The 18,022-nt window shown below is 51.0% G+C and overlaps 1 protein-coding gene and 1 long non-coding RNA gene across 5 annotated transcripts in view; one reads left to right on the top strand and one right to left on the bottom strand.

Moving 5' to 3' along the window:
* Positions 1-18,022, bottom strand: part of KCNIP1 (potassium voltage-gated channel interacting protein 1) — a 329,087-nt gene that overhangs the window by 84,561 nt on the left and 226,504 nt on the right. The window lies entirely within an intron of this gene.
* Positions 1-18,022, top strand: part of LOC144381093 (uncharacterized) — a 90,147-nt gene that overhangs the window by 51,982 nt on the left and 20,143 nt on the right. For both annotated transcript variants that reach the window (XR_013445616.1, XR_013445615.1), the window contains exon 3: positions 15,703-15,861. This is a non-coding gene — a long non-coding RNA (uncharacterized LOC144381093). The remainder of the gene's footprint in view (positions 1-15,702; positions 15,862-18,022) is intronic.

Below are 18,022 nucleotides of genomic sequence, written 5' to 3'. Positions count from 1 at the left end.
TTGTGGTCTCTGAGCCCCTACTTATCCACCTGTGAAGCGAGGATTATCGGACCTGCTTCATAGGGTGGCTAATACTCTGGGTAGGGATGGGGGCTCGGTATTTGGAGGTGTTTACAGGAGGTGCTCAGGAAATGCTGGTTCCCACCACACTCTCTGCCCTGCCTCATGGCCCTGAAAGCTGGCCTCTGTTCCTGCTTGAACTCTGGCTTGCTGTGTGAGCCTGATATTTCCCTTGGGGAGGACCAATGCTGCCGGCAGGAAGGAGCAGGCCCAGGAGAGATCCTCGGGCCTCTCCATGCAATCCCCCCGTGGTCAGAGCTTGGGTCCTCGGAATGGCTGGCCTGTCTGCCCTCTGCGCCCGCCCCCCATGTCCCTGTGCGTCCTTGCAGTCTCCCCCGGGGGCCGGGCGGGCCCTCGGGGCTCAGGTCTCCTCCGCTCTTCCCCGCCCCGCCCCGGGGGGCTCAGCGGGCAGCTGGCTGTGGGCACTGCCTGTGAGTCCACCACCAGGCTCTCCCCTGAGCTCCAGACCCCCACTTCCAGCTGCCTTCTTCGCATTTCCACTTCGCATTTCACGGAGCCCTCAGACTGAAATCAACAGGACCCCTGACATTTTCCCTCCAACCTGCCCGCACTGTGTCTTCCCCGTGACATTCAATGGCAACTCTTCTCCCTGCGTCTCAGACATGACTTCTGGGACTTCCTTGACACTTGTCTCTCTCACACCCGCATCCAGTCCGCTCGTCTATCCTGCCAGCTCTCTTTTAAAGACACACCCAGACACCAGCCCCTTCTCACCACATCCACCGGCCCCTCTGACCGCCCGCGGCCCGGGCACCTGCAGCCCCCACCTGGCAGGGGCCTCTCCCGCCTCAGTCTGTTCTCATTGTCGCAGCCCAGCAACCCTTTTATAAATTTAAGTCAGACCGTTTTATACATTCTGTAAATTAATGCCCGGAAGGTTTCCACTCAAAATCCTCCATAGCTCCCAATTTCCCCTCAAAATTGAAGAAAGATCCTGGAGACAAAACCCTGAACAAGGCCAGAACTGTGCTTGCCCCCCTGGGGCTGACAGTGGGGTGGGGGGGAGCCCATAGCAAGGATGAAAACAGCCAACGCACAGAGAATTTCAGACTGTGATGGTTCTAGGAAGACCCTGCTGACACGGGAGGGAGGCTACCTTGCCCAGGGGCTCGGTAAGGCCCCTAAAGCGGTGGTATGTCAAAGAGACTCAATGAGAGCTGAAAGGGACTCTTGAGACATCTAGGTAGTAAGTCTTCCTGCCCCATTTATATATGGTGGAAAAAGAAGCCCAGAGAGGCAAAGTGACTTGCCCACGGCCACACTGCATACCGCCTTACAGACCCGGAACTCCATGCAGGCCTCCTTACAGCCTGGTCCGTGCCTCAGGATTGCTGGCCTAAAGCCACAATTCCCAACGGTGATGTCGGGGAATGCTATGGGATACTAAGCTCCTTTTAAAAATATGTATATTATATTTTAATTTTAATTTATACATATAGTTCATATATTTAATTATACCTATTCATATTTATTTTTAGTATATGTCTATATTATTTAAATAATATATATTATATAATATAAATATATTTATTATACAAAATATATAAAATGAGATGCATAATATGTAATATAGATTATATATAATACATAATTATAACATGATATAATTATACTATATAGTTGTAACACATAATTATAATATATGATATAGAGGATATATGTAATATATAACATAATACATACATATTTCCTTTCATTTATTTATTTTTTAAAGATTTATTTATTTATTTAGAGGGGGGAGGGTCAGAGGGAGAGGGAGAGAGAGTCTTTAAGCAGATTCCACACTGAGCACAGAGCCTGACATGATCCTGAGATCACAGCCTGAGCAGAAACCAAGTCAGATGCTTAACCAACTGTGCCATCTAGGTGCCCCTCCTTTTATTTTTTAATAAAAAAAGAGTCACAAAATATATCCCATTAACTACAAGGCCATATGACTAGATGCACCTGAGTCGGCGGAGCCAGACAGTGCCCATCACCCCTCCTTTCCGAAGCCGCTTCTTCCTCGGCCCCCAGAGCATCACCTCTGCCGGGTTTTCCTCTGTTTCACTGGTCTTTCCATCTCAGTGTCCAGAGCTCGTCCTCCCTCCTTTGCCAGTCTCTTACCCCTGCAAAGCCAGGGCTCCAGACTTGTCCCTCTTCTCTTCCTTCTTGACACACACTCCCTTGGAGACGTCCTCCAGTCTCATGGTTTTATGCACCAGAGACTCCAAAAGTCTCTGTCCTGCGGAGGTCTCTTTCCTGAACACGAGAGTCCCATATGCAGTCACCTACTTCAGTGCCACTCAGAGTGGCCCACAGTCTGGCAGCAGAGGCACCACTGGGGAACTTGTTAGAAACGCAGTATCTTGGGCCCCCGCTCAGACCTAGCGAATCAGCACCTCGGGTGCAGAAGCACCAGGGCGGTGTCCGGCATCTGGCTAACAAACTCTCCAGGACACCTGACTCGCTGCAGCTTGGGAAGCACCTCGCTTCCTGACCTCTCCGCTGGGATGTCTACTAGGAACCCCACGCTCACCATCTCCAAACCTGAGCTCCTGACATTTCCTCCCAATGCGCTCCTCACCACGTTCCCCACCTAGGTTCCTGTTGACCCCACCCTGCCCTTTGCTCAGCCCAAAACCCCCGTGGTCATCTTGGACTTCTCTCTTTGTCTCACCCCCACATGTGGTCTGTCAGCAAGCCCGGTTGGCTCTGGATTCAAAATGTGCCCGGAGTCTGAGCCCTCTCCCCACCTTCCCTGCTACCTTCCTGCTGGACCCAGTGTCCCACTTCTGCCTGGGACCCCACCGTTGGGCATGGCAGCCAGAGGGACTCTGTTAATACGCAGTCAGATCTTGTCTGTTTTGTAATCCAAACCTTCCACCGGCTCTCTTTCTCATGCCGAGTAAAAGCCACAGCCCTTACCAAGACCCTGCAGCTGATAGAGTTTTGTCCACTTGTCACCTCCCGGGCCGCGTTGCTCTGCCTTCCCTTGGTTCTCCTCTGACCCTGGGACACTCCTGGCCTTGCACTGGCTGTCCCTTCTGTCTGAAAAGCTTTCCTCTCAGATATCTGCACAGCGGGCCTCAGCTTCCCTCGGGTGGTACCCGACCACCTGGTTGAAATCTCAGTTTCTTCCTTATTCTATTTTTATCCTACTCTTATCATGAGCTGCCCTACTTGGTTTTTTATCTAGTTTGTTGTCTATATATTCAGTAAGATGTGCATTCTGGGCTTTGCTCCCAGGGTACCGTCCTCCCCTAAATTGTGCCTGGCTCCTCATACCGCTTGGCCTTGTATTGCCCACTTTGGACACCAGGTGGAGCCCCACACTGCTCCAAGCTTCTGGTTTCCTCTGCTCTGCTCTTGCAGGAGTCAGAAACCCTCAGAAATCTGCCCAGGGGAGGCCAGTGACCTGATCCCCATCCAGTGACCTCCCCTTGAGAGGTGGTGGATATGTTTTTTCTGAGCCCACAAGGAGGATGGCTTTCTTTAGACGTGGGGATTCACAACCCTTTCCCATGGTAGAGGGATGGCCTCTTCCAGGTTCAGCCTGGGCTCAAGCTCCCCACCTCCCAGCCCATGCCAGGGAATACTGAGGAGGGCCTACTGTGTACTAGCTGGGTGCTGGGTGCTTTTTCCCAGTTGTCCCACGGAATCCTCGCCGTAGCTCTGTTCCCATTTATAGACATTTTAGATGCGGAAACTGAAGTTTAGAGAGGCCAGGTTGTCTGCCTGAGGTTACACAGCTGGTAAGTGCAGACCTGGGATTCCAAGCCTGGACAATTGACTCAAAGTCAGGGCTCTTCCTCTGTATCAGATGAATTTGTCTCCTGCCCCCTCCACCCCCCACACTGAGCAGAGAATGGCCTGGAGAAGAGGCAAACCTGGAGGCTGGTCCATCTTTGGGTTATCACATTTCAGAAATCATTTCACATTTCCAGAGAAATGACACTTGTTTGTACTGGCCACTTTTTTTCATTTACTCATTGCCCACATCCCTGGTGATAAGGATGTGCAAGCTGAGCCCAGACAGCCTATGGCCCAAGGTCAAGCAGAAGAGCGATGTTCTGTCTCCTGACCTCCCTGCCTCTGCCCACCTCAGGGATGCCTGGGGGTGGGGGAGGCAGAGCTCTTGGCAGCCTGTACCAGGGGAGGCCACGTGCACAGAGATGGGTAGATTCTCTTCAAAGCATTCTTCAAAGCCTTGCAAGGAAGTTTCAAGGGGTGGGTTGAAGCCCAGAAGGGGCCTCCTTTGTCGGAAAGAGATACAGGATTGGAGGAAAGAATCATAATTATAGAAGAATTAATGATTCAGCAATCCAGGTGGCTTTCGTTGGACAGGGCTTGATTTCAGGGTTTTTCTAGTGTTTTCTGAGTCTCTTCCCTGCACTGTCACCCTGGGGTATCTTCTTCCCCTCACTATTTTAAGCCTTGATTCAGGTGCTTATCTTACTGAGATAATTCAGATGCTTATCTGTCCAGATGAGCCAGGGCTGGGAAATGGGCAGAAGGACAGAAGAAAAGGGATGCAGGGCCTCTGCTGCAGGGGAGGGCCCAGAGCTGAGTGTGCTAACTGCCTGGCTGTCCTGGACGCTGAGGGCGGGCTGTGAAGGGGAGGCACACCCCTGACATTCGAGGTCACGGGTGTGGCCTGATGGCCCTCGCTGCCACCACAACTGCTGCCATCACGGAGCTGTGTGAGATGCTGCCCTTTCCCTGGTCGGGACTGGGGCTCCGACCTGGTCCCTGGCTGGTCAGTGGTGGAACTGGGATACCCCCCAGGTCTGTGCCCTCACTGGCCCCCAGGGGTAAGAGCCTTTTCTTCTGCTCCTGAGGAATTAGGAAAAATAAGTAAATCAGCAGTTTAGGGACCAGCGGCTCGGTAGGGAAGACAGATCTTTTGTGCAGGGAGATAATTCTGTGTTGTTGTTTTTTTAAAAAATTCCATCTGGGAAAGTTCCTCTTTGGGTCTCCAGCTGCTTTTGAAAAGCCTTTGATATGGAGAATGGCAGAGACTAATCACCAAGGCTCAGACTTGCCTTGATTCCTGAAGCCCATTCCTGGGACCCGGGGCCCGCCTGCAGGTGGCAGCAACACACTCAGTGTCTCCTGAGCTCCTACTGTGTGCCAGGCACGGTGCTCATGCTCTCCCAGACAGTCTTTGCCTTCATCCTCACGGCTGCTGGGGGAGGGAGGAATCATGATGCCCATTTCACAGAGGAGACCACCTGTCCGGTGAGCTACGGACAGGAGGTAGCGTCTCAGCCTTTATCTCACAGGTTGTCCGTGTACACAGAAGAGGGAACAGAAGCTGTGTGGCTTTCCTTTCTCAGGCTCAGGTTTAATGCATTCCACCAGTAGGTTTGGGTGTGTTTTGGTGTCCCTACTAAGTGTGGCCGTGCCGGGGATGTGGTGGGGCGTGGGGATGGGGGGATGGAGGTGGCAGCCCTGAGTGCTCGTGCAGTCCTGCAGGGGGAGGCCCTGCCAAGGCCCCAAGGAGGGGGACATAACTGGGCAATGACAAGGAGACCAGGACTGCTGGAGTGATGGAGGGAGAGTGCAGTGGGACCAAGGGATCTCGATGACCACCTCTGGACTATGATGGCTTTGCAGCTGCAGGGCCTCCCCTTGGCTGCCTGAGACCCTTCCTCACTCCCCCTGCAGGGAGATGGGTCTGACTGAACTGGGGGCGGGGTGGGGACGGGGTGCGTGGCTGTCCAGGCCTCTTCTAAGAATAGGTAACGCATGTTCCCAGAGAGTAGCTCCTTAGCCTGCCAAGAGTTTCTCAGTTACCCATCTGATCTACCTCTTTCCTTCTGGTCCTGACCTAGGATCTCAGCCGGGAGGTCCCTGCATGGACAAGGGCTCCCCCTCACCCTGTGACTCCCCTTGTCAGACTCCCCTGGCCTGCCTGTACCCTGTCAGCTCCGAGCCCCCAGACCTGTGCGGGGGTCAGGAGTGAGTGTCTGCTTCCCAGGCAGTGAATCTGAGCAGTCGGGCTAGCATGAGATCGATGCGTATGTCAGGGGTGAAGGAGGGAACAGATGTTTTCTGAACAGCAAATCCATAGATGCCAGAGGTGGGAGGGGAGGGAAGGAGGGATTAAATGATTTTGCATTCTGGAGTGGGCCCGTGGCATGATGGATGGAAGTGCTCGGTGGGGCTGGGACTGAGGGGGAGCCTGTCAGAAGCACTGGGTGGGCTCCAATCCAGAGCTGCCCCCAGTGCCAGACTGTGGGTCTGGAAGGAGGGGAGGAGGCCAAGGGCAGATTTTCTGTCCCACCCTCCGTGCATGGCCAGAGACCCCTGATGGGGGTTGGGGGCCAAACCCACACTGCTCAGAAACACCAAATGTAAATCCTGCAAATTAACCTTGAGTTCCCCTGGAAGAGAGATTCCATTCCCAGAAATGCATGCACTGCAGCAGTGTGTGTGTATAAATATTCATGTAATGATGGGCGTCTTGGTGGGACAACCAGGCCTGCAATGGGAGCATTAAATCATAGCTTCAGATCTCAGATACCCCATGTTGCTTTTTATGACACTTATGAAGAAATAAGTGCCTCCTTCTTTACTACACATTTTATTGATCTCCCCTGCCGGCCCCCCAAACAGTATTCCTAGCAGTTTCCTCATAGGGTCTTACAGGGAGCATTTTGGTCAGGGAGAAAAAAACCCCAAACCTCTGGAGTCAGAAGGACTGCAGTTGAAATTCTAGCTCTAATACCTATTCTTATGCAGTTTTGAGAATCTTGCCCTTTCTGAGCCTCAGTTTCCCCACTTGTACAAATGGGGATATTATGTAGAGGTGCTGTTATGAGGATGAAAAACCATGGATTGTATAAGGTGAGTCAGGCTCACAGCAGCCCTCGGGGATGGTTTGTCTGACCTCTCAGGGATGAAAGAGGCAGCGTGTATGTTTGGGAGGAGGGTGAGGGGGGTGGCCGGCCATGGGGTGTGACTAACAGGCTGCCTGGGAAGTCACCGGGCCCAATACTTCCCCCCCCCATGTGAGCCAAATGCCACCACAGAGACCCTCTTGGCAGCATGTTCATTTCCTAATGCCATCTCTGTGTGGGGGGTGATCCTGAAGGCAGGAAATTCTCACGTGCTTCTCTGCAAGGGAGGTGAGGAAGGAAGGGTGGGCCAGGCCAGAATCCTCCACACCTGTGAGATTAGAGCAGGCATGGCATCTGGGGGGAAGACTTTTTAATGAAAAGCTCTTATATTTCCTGGAGAGAGAGGCCTCCTGACATTCCCACAGTGCTGAGACTTCTCCTCAGGCCCCTGGGCTCTGGAGTCAAGTCCCTCTCCTCTCCGGCCCCATCCCTCAAAGCACGAGCAATTCCCCAGCCTGGGCCTCTGTGCTTGGTGGGACTGCGAGGGCAGGCGGCAGGCAGGGAGTTTCCCCCTTGGCTCTGGCAAGCCTCAGCTTTTCTGTGTGTCACCCAGGGGGAGCTAAACACCACAGGCTAATTCAAAACAGACTTGCTGAGTGCTGTCTGCAAGTCAAACCAAAGTGCTGTAGGCTTCAGTGGATGGATGCCTGAGGCCCATGAGCTGCCCCAGTGCTTGGGTACGTGGGTCCATGGTGTCAGCCAGGCTCCTGGGCAATGGCAGGAGGACCTGGAGCTCTGTCGTCTCTCTGGGACTTGCAGTGACCTTAGTCCCTCGCCAGCACAGCTTGGCGTTATGCGAAGCAGTAGCCAACTTCTTGGGCATAGGGGGTGGCGATCTGGAACATTCTCACCCTAAGCTAGTGTGGGTCTGTGTCCTAAGATGGCCGACCGAGCCAGCGAGGGAGTCCCAGTCCTTGCCCCAGGGCTCTTCCGGTTTCCTCTCCCTGCCCTGCTTTGCGCATGTGCCAAAAGTGCCAAGTATGCGGAAGTAGAAGTGTATAAATTGGCCCCTATGTTCGTGCTCGGGCATCAGACCTTTGGAGACCACTCTCCTTTGAGCCCGCCGGCGTTAAATAAACCTCCCATCCTCCAAGATCTCCAGGTGCCGCTTGGTTCTTCCGTTGGGCGATCCAGTCCAGGTTCCGTAACAATGTCACTACGTGCAACTTGTGTGCCAGGCTGCAGCCCTGGTAAGTCCAGCTTCTGACTCCTGTGTGGGCAACATCAGGGCAGGGAAGCGCAGGGGAGCTTTCCTCGGGGCCGCAGAGGCAGAAACAGCCCCTCTGCACGCCTGCCCATCCCTGTGTGAGGGGCCCAGCCCCGACCCAGCACGGTTAGCTGGATGTGGAGCTTCTGAGCTTGTAGCAGCTGCTTCAGGGCCTCCCTCCCAGCAGCTCCCAGGCCTCCTCGGCTGGTTTCCAGGCTTATAGACTGGAGCAGTGACACCTGCTCAGGGTGGTATGAGAGCAGGGTCCCCTCCACGCCCCTGTTGGAAAGTCAGCATGCTCTGCTCAGAAGAGCTAAGTGCCAGGAGTCTCCAAGTCCTGGGCATGACATTCAGCATCTACCCCTGGGGAGCCTGGGACAGCCTTCCCGAGCCCTAGTTTCCCTGTCTCCTAAATATAGGAGCTCAGACCTAGAGGACATTTAGATTATTCTAAGGATTGAAGGAAGTAAAGAGCTGAACATGCTGAACATAGCGCCTGGCACAGATACAGGCCATTCTCCACAACGGCTACAAGTGGCCATATCCCTCCTTGGCTTCAAACGTTCCAGAGACTTCCAAACTCCTTACCATGCAGTGCAAGAAGCTGCAGGACCAGGCCAGCATCCTCTCTGACTTTAATTATCCCATGCCACTCACCCCACCACTCACTACACTTTGGGCATCTTCTGTTTTGTTCCCTCGGGCGAGGCTGTTCTCACGTGGGGACTCTGCCCCCACTCTCCCAGGTCTGTGTGGTCTGCGATGCTGGAAGCCCAGCCCAGGCTCCAGGGCTCCATGCTGCCTCCTAGCAGCGCGGCCCAGTTCCCCTGCCACTTGCGCTCCAGCATGGTAGGTGTTTTATTGCCTTTCAAAGGAATGCTTTGCACTCCAGAAATCATTGGAAGAGAAGGCAGAAGGAGACATCCTGCAGCCCAGAATTCTGGCTAAAGCTTAAAATCTGGGGCAATGGCTGGGAAGCTGCTCTGTATACATAAACAGAACAGACAGAGTTGTTGGATGCATGTTAAGACTTGCTGAAAGTGGGAGGGGTTTTGTGACCACGCCCCGGCCAGGTATCCAAGCAAAGGCTAGACATTCCCAAGGGGATGGAAGGACATTCGTAGAAATAGAGAGCACTTGGATTTTCTCCTTCCCCTCCATGCAGGGGTGTTCCGCCGGGTCACAGCTCAGTAGTGGGGAGCCAGGGGAGCCCCTCCCAGAGATGCGAGTGTCCATGTGAAGGGGAGGCTGGTGGCTCATGCCACAACCAGGGGCCCTGAGCAACAGACACAGGCCTGAAGCGAGATGACAGAGCCCTTGAGAGCGCTTCCTGTGTCCCTGGGGCTTGGGGGAGTCTGTGAACATAGAGACTGGAGGCTGAACCCCCTTGGAAAATTCAGGAGGTGGGGGACATGCCAAAACAGCCTAAGGTGGCTGAGTAAAGAGAGAGGCCGGCTGGGCACATTATACTCCTGCCATCTGGGAAGGAAGGGGAGGAGTTTCCTGTGGCCAGGGGGACTCTGAGGAAGGTAAGTGGGCTGGAGGCGTTTGTGTGAGATACTTCCCCTCCTTGCCAAGCGAGCTGCTGCTGGGTGAGAGGACCCAAGCAGGGGCCAAGGGGGCCCAGGAGCGCATCTATCTACAAAAGACTGGGAAAGAGCCCTCCATGCAAGGAGCCCAATGCTGGCAGCGTGCCATGTCATGGAACATCACAGACAGTTCATGTTGGCTCAGAGAAAGTCACCAACAGCTCCAGCCAAGACCAGAGAACTTTGTCTCTCAAGCCTCTCACTGCCCTGGGCCGGAAGCAGGAAGGCTAGGAAGTGGTGGGAAGTAGTGTGGAAGCTCCCTTCTAGGTCTGAGCACTGGGGCATAGAAGTGGTAAATGGCATAGGAAGTCCTGATTGGACAAGACTTTTTCCACACTTGAAACTGGATATTGTTACTGAGATGAGAGTGGAAGTGACTGCAAAGCTGGGAGAACAGCTTAGAGATGCCGTAAAATGGAGAGGGATGGAGAGGAGAGACTGGAGGGTTGAAGATGAAGTTTGGAGAAAATGAAGCTCCCTGTTGTTTGTAGGCACCCCTCCCTGAGTTTAGCCCAATCAGTGCATGGTTATCGCTTTGTTACTCATTTGGTTATTCTTTGTTCATTCATTTCCTATCTCCCCACCCCCACCTGACTCTAAGTGCCACCTGATCAGGAATCTTCTCAGTCAGGGTCACCACAGCTAGTTCCCAGTACCTAGAACAGTGGTTGGCACATGGTAGATGCTCAACAAATGGATTTGGAATGCATGAAAGAACAGCAAAGTAGATGTTCAAATATATACACCAGTATTGCTATGACCTATTTCATTAATTTGGTTGAATCCATCATTCAACAGTTGAGGACTGAGTTTGCCCCAGTTAAAGCAGCCCGGGATCCTCATGCCCAGGGGCTGATTGCTCAGGTCAGTGCATTAGGCAGGGCCCCTTTCTCCCAAACACCACACTACTGGAGGCAGGAGGACAGAGCTTGGGGGAGTCTGGGATGTAGAGTGAAGGCTGAGCCTGGCCACAGCCCTGGGGCATGGGGGTGCTGAGCTCCTGCTAAGAACGGCTCTGTGGGGGCTGGGGGCTCAGAGCCCCCAGCAAGAGCCCTCCTTTTGCACTTGTGTGGGCCACCCATCCTGTTAGTCTGTAGGCCACTGTCAGAGGGTGCTGGGATCACCCCCATTTCCAGAGTTCCACTCATCCTGTTAGTCTGCAGGCCACTGTCAGAGGGTGCTGGGATCACCCCCATTTCCAGAGTTCCACCCCTCCTGCCCATCCTTACTGGCCCTTGCATCCCACACTTCCTTACCTGTTACTTAATGAAGTGGTTTGCACTTCTACTTTGGTTAAGGGGAGAGAGGCGGGGGAGGGAGGGTGGTCTCCTTTCTTAGGGGGGCTGTAATAAAGCACCACAAACTGGGGCTGTCTAAAACAACAGAAATGGATTCTGTCCCCGTTCTGGAGGCTTACACGTCTGAAATCAAGATGTTAGCAGATTCATACTCCCACCAAGGATGTGGGGAAGCATCCTTCTTACCTCTTCTAGTTTCTGGGGTCCCCGACTTTTGTTGGCCTGCGGCTGCAGAACCCCACCTCTGCTCTGTGTTCACATTGCTGTCTTCTCTGTGTCTCCGGGTGGCCCCTCTTCTTCTTAGAAGGACACCAGCCATTGAATTTAGGATCCACCCCTAAATCCAGGATGATCTCATCTTGAGGTCCTTGACTCATTAATCTGCAAAGACCCTATTTCCAAATAAAGTCACATTTCCAGTGTCTGGGTGGACATGAATTTTGGGGGAACACTATTCAATCCAACACAAAAAGAGTCTTGATGGAGGACTTCCTTTGCAGTAGGGACTGTGCAAGCAACTGTATCCTCTACTTTTTCTTACGCTCCAACAAACTGGGACAGATGCATTAGCAAGGAAACTAAAGCTCAGAGAGGTTCAGTAACTTGGTTCAAGTCACACAGCTGCTTAGCAAGGGAACCAGGATTGAACTCAGGACAATAAGACTCTGAAGCTGTCTATACTGGTTTCGGAGCAGCTCGAGGACAGGGAGTTTTGTCTTACTCAGATTTCATCTCTCTTCTCTCATCATTTCTGGACCTGGTGCTCTGTACATTGATAGCTCTAAAAACTGATAAAAAGGGGCGCCTGGGTGGCTCAGTCGTTAAGCGTCTGCCTTCGGCTCAGGTCATGATCCCAGGGTCCTGGGATCGAGCCCCACATCGGGCTCCCTGCTCAGCGGGAAGCCTGCTTCCCCCTCTCCCACTCCCCCTGCTTGTGTTCCCTCTGTCGCTGTCTCTCTCTCTGTCAAATAAATAAATAAATAAATCTTTAAAAAATAAAAAATAAAAAATAAAAACTGATAAAAAGATGGGGCCCGCTGACCTTGAGAAAGACCCGGAGCGGATGTGTCACTGACTTGGGTGCCCAGGTGTGCGGCTGACCACCCTCCACCGACCTCCCTCAATGATGCTCCGTGGTGACGAGTGATAAAGCTCTCTCTTATCACCTAGCTTCTGCTCCACTGAGAAATCTTGGAGTCCCTCTAAATTTAGATCTACACTGGCCCAGGAAAACAGGCAGGGCAACCATAATGATAACAAAAATCTAAACAACAGTTACGATTTATCCAATGCCTACTACTCCCCAGGCTCTCAGCCAGGCATTTTTACACGTGATGTCTTGAAATTATCACAACAGCCCAGCAGGGTGAGTATTATCCCCCTTTGGCAGATGGGAAAACTGAGGCTCAAGAGAGGTGATGTGACTTTGGAAGCTTGGAAGAAATAGGGCTCGGATTCTGAGTCTCCCTGACACTGGAGTTGGTGTTCTTTCTCTGGCCCTATCTTTCTTTTTCCCAGCTTCTCTGCCACTGGTTTCCAGTGTGACCAGGAGATGGATACCTCTGTCCTAGAGCAGATTCCCTCAGTGAAGGGAGGAAGCATAAGGTTCCAGGAAGGAGAGGGTCCAGGCTGTCGGTCAAGAGGATTCCTGGGTCCATGAGGTCCCTGTGCTGCTCTGAGGTTTTTTTTTTTTTTTTAAGATTTTATTTATTTATTTGACAGATAGAGAAATAGCTAGAGAGGGAACACAAGCAGGGGAGAAGCAGGCTTCCTGCTGAGCAGGGAGCCCGATGAGGGGCTCAATCCCAGGACACTTAGCCGAAGGCAGACGCTTAATGACTGAGCCACCCAGGTGCCCCCTGCTCTGAGTTTTAAATGACTTAAGAGAGAGCAGAAACCAGTCCCTGGAAAGCCAATTAATGCAAGTGAATTTGCATATCTAAATTGATTTATGAAAATTGTGACAAGCTCCCAGTAGACTTGGGGGTAGGTTCAGGCGTGTTGAATACCTAAAGGGTTTTTAAATTTTTTTATTAGTTAAGATGCTTTTTATTTTATTTCTCCAAAAATTTCACTTTATCTGGTTTAAATAATGGAGGGAATTCACTAGCTCATGGATCTAAGATGTGCAAATGTAGATTTCAGGTACAGTTTGATCAGGACTCAGCATCATTTTCTGTGGTGTCTTCTCCATATTCAAGTTAGTTTTGTTCTCATGGAGAGTTCCTTCATGGTAGTAAAATGGCTGTAGCAGCCCCAGTCCTCATTTTTGCCCAAAACTCCTTCCAGAGAAAGTTTCTCTTTCTAATCAACAGACTAGATTTCTGAGCTTAAATCTTATTGAACCAACTTAGGTCTTTTATCTTCTCTGGACCAATGATCAAGGCCAAGGGAACCAATGGGATCAAATTGCTGGGTGCACACCCATCAGAAACCACTCCCAGAGCTGGAGGTGGGATGATACCATCTCAGCTCCCACAGGATAAGGAAAGGGTGGGATGGGTGTTAGGAAGACACCCCAATGTCTACTCAAAGTTCTCCATGGGGAAAGAACATGGAACTGACATTCTTTGAGCATGTGCTATGAACCAGACCCTATGTTAGTTTCTCCAACACACTGCATGGTATGTGGGTTTATTTCCATTTCCGAGATGAGTAAACAGACTCAGGGGTTTGTAGTTCATGATACTCTTGAGATTAGCAAGTGATGACTCTGGGCCAGAACCTCGGGTGACTTGCCCCTCCTCCTGCCATCTGCTGAGGGGGTTCTGGCTCTGTTGCATCTCTTCCTCTAATTCCTTCTTCAGACCTTTCACCCTGTCTAAGAGTCGGAGCTCTGTGACTGGGGGATGCTGGCACGGGGTTGGTCTGAAGATTCCTAGCTGAAAAGTGGACAGAATCCGGTATTCACAGTACCAGGAACTCGCAGAATCCTCTAATTTTCCCTAGCACTATGGACCAACGTTCCCCTTTCAGATTGTTAGGTAAAGGCACAAAGAGGGCAAGAGGTTTTTTTGTTTGTTTGTTTTTAAGATTTTTATTTAGTTATTTGACAGAGAGAGTGAGAGAGCACAAGTAGGCAGAGTGGAAGGCAGAGGGAGAGGGAGAAGCAGACTCCCTGCTGAGCAGAGAGACCGACATGGGGCTCGATTCCAGGACCCTGGGATCATGACCTGAGTTGAAGGCAGACACTTAATGGACTGAGCCATCCTGGTGCCCCGCAAGAGGTTTTTTAAGATCACACAGCAACTAATTAAGGGACAAGAACAGCAAGAGCCAGAAAGCCTGTGTTTGGATCCTGTCTTCTCTCACTTGTTTTCAATTGCCCTTGGTGTTTGGGGCTGAAGCAGGACATGCACCTTGTGTTTCTGCACTTGGAGCTGCGGGACCCTGCCAGAACCTTCAGTCCAGCTTCAGACGTAGGAATCGCTTTGGCCAATTCAACTATAGCCTGGGTCTGACGGTGAGCTTCTTAGGGCCTGCCAGAAACTCCGATCCAACAGGCCTCCTGATGTGCCTCCTGCTCATAGGCTCCCAGCAAGCCTTTGGGGCCATCGGCCCCTTATACCTCAACAAATGGCCTGCAAGAGGCAGGGCTCCCTTTCCCCAGGGTTACAGATGAGTAAACTGAGGCTCTGAGAGTTCAACCACTTGCCCAAAGTCATAAGCCAGGCTATGAACCTGAGTCAGTCAGACGCCGGTGCCGACTGTTCCACCTCTGCCTGAGGCACTGGGGAAGGATTTGAGGAGGAGGGAGCATCACAGCTGTGTTCCGAAGGATGAGGGGCAAGTCAAGCTATTAAGGGGTCTCCCTCTCAATTGGTATAGTGCTTTACAGATTAGATGCTATCTTTATAGATTAGAGCCACTCACTCTTCATTCAATCATCCATCCATCCCTTTAATAATTGTTTATTGAGCACCTACTATGCGCCAGGCACTGTTCAGGTTCTAAGGATACAGGGATGGACAAGACAGGGTCTCTGTCCTTATGAAGTTTCTGGTTAGGTGATGTCTCAACAATAGTGTGAGGCAGGCCAGATGTCACATCGTCATCCCCATTTGGCAGCCGAGGAAACTGAGGCTTAGTCATATGATGTGACTGGTCTGAGGTCACACACATAAACGGAAGACTAGGAATTGAATTTCAGTTCTCCACCCCCTCAGTTACACTGCCCTGAGCACCAATGAGATGGCAAAGGAGAAAATGTCAGTTTTCTTTCTTTTTCTTTTTCTTCCTCCCTCTCTCTCTTCTTCCTTCCTTCCTTTTTCGGCATAAAAATATAGAGAAGATTGTGTATTTTTACTAGGCTCTGTGTGGAGAGTTGCAGCCACAGGGGACACTACCTAGGCCTGGGAACCTGAACCTGAACCTGAAGGTTCTAGAACTTCGCAACCAAGGTCCTTGTAGGGAAACTGTTAGCACACATGTAAGTCATTGCAGCCAAGCCGGGGTTTTTAATCAGGCAGCATTTAAACTGTCCCATTCTGTCTGTGATTGCGCCGGATGTTTACATCATTTGTAATGAGACAAATTGGGACAAATTGCCAAGGACACTTATGTAAATGAAACCAACAGAAATGTTCCCATCTCTAGTGGTCGGTCGGAGGGCTCCTTTCACTTTCTCTTTCCTTTCTCCCCAGGGATGTTTAGGGGAAGAATTGGTGCTTTCTATTCTGAAAACCCTCTCCCTGGGCAAACAGAACATTCCCTGTAAGACAACTGCTCTACATCTCCGGTTGTAATTCTCGCCTTCATCGTATTTACTCTCTCCTCCACCTCGAAGGAAAAATAACTGCGCAGTAAGTGTAATCGCTTTAACTTTCTCTGTCATTCCTTGCACAGAGAATGGGTTCGATCTGCATTTCCTGGAGTTTGTCTGCAGAACCTTTGGTGGGCCATAAAAAAGACCGCTTATTCAATTGAGTTTAGGGAACAGGGCAACTAAAGTTAACCCAGTCTTTCCTGCAGGACATTTCAGAGCCTTTGCTAAGCTAATGAGCAATGGGACTCTCCGAGAGCAGATGTGGCTTTAGGATCCTGAGCTCCCTTTGTAGGAGACCTTTTATGGAATTGGTCATAAGCAGAACCAGCTCTGGCCTGGATGACTTTCTCCTCCTATCCACTCTTTATAGAGAAGGCACATTATCATATAACTTCCTTTTGTCTTCCCATCCAGAACTGGGATCTTCAGGGCAGGGACCCTGTGTTCCTATCTTGAGATAAGGATCGCCAGCTCCAGGGCAAATATTTATTTTCCACTCACTATGTACCAGATCCTGGGTTCCTGAGATGCTGAAAAAGAGTATGCTCTTAGTGGAGGCGACAAACAGGGAACCACAGTTATAATCCATGTGATCGCAGGGTAGTGGGGACAATCAAGGGTGAAAGTAGGGCAGAAGGACCCTGCCCAGCCTGGGGATGTCCCAGGAAGACTGGATTCCAGGAGACACCCCATCTAAGCAATGACATATAAGTATGAGTTAGCCAAGTGAAGATCGGTATAGGGAGGTGGTGTTCCAGGCAGATGGAAGAGCCTGGACTAAGGTCCAGAGGCAAGAAAGAGCATATTGCTTTGAAGAGCTAGATGAAGGTCAGGGTGGCTCTGGGGGAGCATGGGAGATGCAGAGACTAATGAATGCCAGATTAATTGTCCGAGGAGAATGATGCCCAAGAGGGCGCACCAAACCCCACTTCTTTCACCAAAAAGGGAAGCTCAGGGCCAGAGGGAGCACTGGCTTTCACAGCGGAGGCAGAGACATGAAAACAGTGTCCCCCGTCCCCTTACCCAGCCCTATCTGGGTACCTGGATCTTGCAAGTTCCTCCCCCCCGACCCCACTGGTTCTGTGCAGGAAATGATTTGAAATTACCAAAAATAATAATAAGAAAGAAAGAAAGAAAGAAAGAAAGAAAGAAAGAAAGAAAGAAAAGAAAAACGAAAGAAAGAAAGAAAGTCAGCAGTGGAAGCATCCTCCAGGTTTGTCCTTGCTGTTCCCTCCCCTAGAACTCTTCCCTCAGATGGCCACATGACCTGGTCTCTCACTTCATTCAAATCTTTCAGGTGTCCCTTCTGTCCAGGAGACGCCATTCAAACAGCCATTCTAGAAAGTAGCTCAACCCTGCCTCCCCACCCTGCTGTGTTTTCTCTCCATGATGTTCTATTATACATTGATCTGTCAACTTGGTCATTGTCCTTCTTAACAACTATGATGTAGGGCGCCTGGGTGGCTCAGTTGGTTAAGCGACTGCCTTTGGCTTAGGTCATGATCCTGGAGTCCCGGGATCGAGTCCCGCATCGGGCTCCCTGCTCAGCGGGGGGTCTGCTTCTCCCTCTGACCCTCTTCCCTCTCGTGCTATCTCTCATTCTCTCTCTCAAATAAATAAATAAAATCTTAAAAAAAAAAAAAAAACAACTATGATGTAAAGCTCCACGGGGACCAGGCCGTTTCTGCTGAATCCCATGCCTAGCTCAGTGCCTGGCCCAGAACAGGTGCTTAATAAAAGTTATTGATCGAATAAATAAACGGAAGAACAGTTACAAGCATGAGATACTGCCACATGTGTGGAAACTACCCTGTGAAACCCAAAAAATCATCCTCACTTTCTGGGGAGGCTTTGTGGGAAAAGGGACTTGTTTGGGTCCCACAGTCAGCCATTGGTGAAGCCAGGAAGTGAATCCAAATGTACAGATTTCTACTACTCCAAAGGCTGAAATTCTATTCCTTCAAAGGCTGCCACCCTGTCAAAGTAACCCGCTCCCAGACATCCCAGTCCCGCCTCTTCCGAGGTGATGCAGCTCCCTGAGCTTTCTGGAGGAGAGACAGTAGAACCACCACCAAAATTAAATAAATCATAGGCACGATTTATTGAGCGCTTACTATGTGCGAGACACCGTGCTCAGGACTTAACCTGCACCAATTCAGTTAATCCGCACAGCAACCATATAAGTACAGGTAAAGAAA

Source organism: Halichoerus grypus, chromosome 2 (assembly GCF_964656455.1).
Source record: "Halichoerus grypus chromosome 2, mHalGry1.hap1.1, whole genome shotgun sequence".
In the NCBI taxonomy this organism is placed as follows: domain Eukaryota; kingdom Metazoa; phylum Chordata; class Mammalia; order Carnivora; family Phocidae; genus Halichoerus; species Halichoerus grypus.
Note: the sequence above shows the minus strand (reverse complement) of the source record. Positions and strands in the feature narration are given on the sequence as shown.